The following is a 2,907-nucleotide window of genomic DNA, read 5'->3' as shown; positions in this document are numbered from 1 at the left end:
GCCCTTCTTTTTCACTGGAATATATTTTTGTTGAGCACTATGAAAGAGCTCCATAAAAGTCCTCCACTGTTCCTCAATTGTGCCACCGTTTAGTCTGTGTTCCAGTCTACTTCAGCCAACTCTGCCCTCATCCCACTATAGTCACTTTTGGTTAAGCACAGTACGCTCGTTTGAGACACTACTTCCTCACCCTCAAACTGTATTACAAATTCAACCATACTGTGATCACTCATTCCGAGAGGATCTTGTACTGGGAGATCGTTCATAATTCCTGTCTCATTACACAGGACCAGATCTAAGATAGCTTGCTCCCTTTTACGTTCTGTAACATAATGTTCTAAGAAACAATCCCGTATGCATTCTATGAATTCATCCTCAAGTCTACGCAGTGCGATTTGATTTGACCAATCGGTATGTAGGTTAAAATCCCCCATGATTACTGCCGTTCCTTTTTCACATGCCTCCATTATTCCCTTGGTTATTGCCCGCCCCACCGTAGAGCTATTATTTGAGGGCCTATAAACTACGCCCACCAATGACTTTTTCCCCTTACTATCTCTAATATCTACCCACAATGATTCAACATTTTGTTAATTAGAGCCAATATCGTCTCTCACACCTGCCCTGATATCATCCTTTATTAACAGAGCTACCCCACCTCCTTTCCCTTCTTGTCTATCCTTCCGAATTGTCAGATACCGCTGTATGTTTAATTCCCTGTTCTGGCCAACCTGCAACGTTTCTGTAATGGCCAACAAATCATACCCATTTATGATGATTTGTGCCGTCAAATCATTTACTTTATTTCAAAAGCTGCGTGCGGTTAGGTAGAGTGTTTTAATACTAGTTTTAAAACCAGGATTTTTAATTTTGACACCTCCTGCAGCCTCTTTATATTCATACATATTGTCCCTTCACATCACCTTGTCGTTTACACTTTCCCCAGTGCTACTCTGCTCTGTTGCCTCCTGCCTTTTGCATTTTTGGGGTCCTGTGATCTGAGCTCTCACCCACTCTAACTAGCTCAGAGCCCTGTCCTGGGTTCCGAATACTCCTTGCATTGTGGCACCGAGATTTCATGCTTGCCTTTCTATTACACTTTGAACCTTTCGAATTTTGCAGTACATTATTCTGCTGCAAACTGCAGGGGCCACGTCGCTTAATGGATAAGGCATCTACTTTGATGCAAACACTGATGTTATCAGACAATTGCAACGTCAAACGCTGCCGTGGTCGTTTTGGCAAAACTTGTTCATCTTTATAAAACCAAACCTCGTTCGCACTCATTAACTAAAGGTGAGTTCCTCCCAAACAATGCACTGGACTTTATTAAAAGTCTTTTTTTCATACTGTGTATATTGCTCACTGATTTCTGCCGATAGTGTCCAACAAACCAACAATTAATACGGATAAACTATTACTGTTTCCAGTTCGAACAACAGCTTCGCGTCAATCAGTGTAATAAAGGGCAGTGGAGGGAATTGTGATCAGATTCCAATGAGATCCCCGTTAGTCGATAAAAAAACAGCACCTGTAGAATCGCTGCGAGCAGAGTTTGAACCTGCGCACGAAAACCCCCATGGGATTTCAAGTCCAACGACTTAACCACTCGGCCATCGCAGCTACACAATAGATCTGCTTTAATAGTCGAATCGTCGGTGCAATTTATCAGAGAGACCGCCTGCATGCTTGCCCTATTGGATCTCCCAGACGATGTGAAAATTAAATCACAGAATCGCAGAATCTCACAGCAAAGAAGGAAAAATTTCGGTTAGAACTGAAAGAATTTACATTGAGGGAAAAACTGAACAGTCTGGGGAGCTTCTTTCTTGAAAAACAAGTGAGGTATATTTTTAACATTATGAAGGTATTTGATCGAGTTGATGTGGAGAAAATGTTTGCTATTGTGCATGATTTCAGAACGGGCGGTCACCGGTAAATTCAGTGGACATTTCAAGAGCAACGTATTTACCAAAGAGTGGTTAGAATGTGGAAGATGCTACATAAGCAGTAGTTGAGGCGAATAGCACAGATTCATTTTAAAGGGAAATTACCTAAGCACATGACTGAGAAAGCAATAGAACAATATGCTGATAGGATTAAGTGAGTAGCGTAGTGTGCAACATTAACTCTCGCAACACCAGTTAGGTACAATTATCTCTTTCTTTGATGCAATCTCTATATAACGTTATGTAACACACATTTTAAACAACAACAACAACTTATATATAATTAGCACATTGAAATTAGCGAAATGTGCAAGGCGCTTCACAAGAGTATTATGCGATACGAATTTAACACCGAACCACGAAATACAAATTAGCGCAGGTGACTGAAAGATTGTTCAACCAGGTATGCTTGATAATGAGGAAGAAAGCTGTACATTGCAGGTAGATATCAAAGAACTTGTCAAGGGTTTAATGGAATTCAACCCGAAGAAGTTTTAGATAATGCATTTGGGGAGTGCTTATAGGGAAAGCGAATAAACATTAAATGTTAGGCCACTGATGAGTGTAGAGGTGCAAATGCCCTTGGAGTGCATGTCCACAGAATCCTTGACGGTAGCAGGGATTTTCGATAAGATGCATGTGAAGTATAGAGAGAAAGGAAAAGGAGGCGGGGTGGCGTTGCTGGCTAAAGAAGAAATTAATGCAATGCTAAGGAGCGACATTAGCTTGGATGATTTGGAAGCGGTATTGGAGGAGCTGCAGAATACCAAATGGCAGAAAACGCTAGTGGGAATTGTGTACAGACGTCCAAACAGTAGTAGTGAGGTTGGGGACAGCATCAAACAAGAAATAAGGGATGTGTGCAATAAAGGTACAGCAGTTACCATGGGCGACTTTAATCTATATATTGATTGGGCTGACCAAACTGGTAGCAATGCGGTGGAGGACGATTTCCTGT

General features: G+C 41.4%; 1 non-coding gene across 1 annotated transcript; it reads right to left on the bottom strand.

Annotated features, from left to right (window-relative positions):
• Positions 1-1,540: 1,540 nt before the first annotated feature.
• trnas-uga (transfer RNA serine (anticodon UGA)) lies at positions 1,541-1,623 on the bottom strand. Its single transcript has one exon. It is a non-coding gene; the product is annotated as a tRNA-Ser (tRNA).
• Positions 1,624-2,907: the final 1,284 nt, after the last annotated feature.

The sequence above is a fragment of the Pristiophorus japonicus genome, unplaced genomic scaffold (assembly GCF_044704955.1).
Source record: "Pristiophorus japonicus isolate sPriJap1 unplaced genomic scaffold, sPriJap1.hap1 HAP1_SCAFFOLD_81, whole genome shotgun sequence".
NCBI lineage: Eukaryota > Metazoa > Chordata > Chondrichthyes > Pristiophoridae > Pristiophorus > Pristiophorus japonicus.
This window is presented reverse-complemented; position numbering and strand designations above follow the sequence as displayed.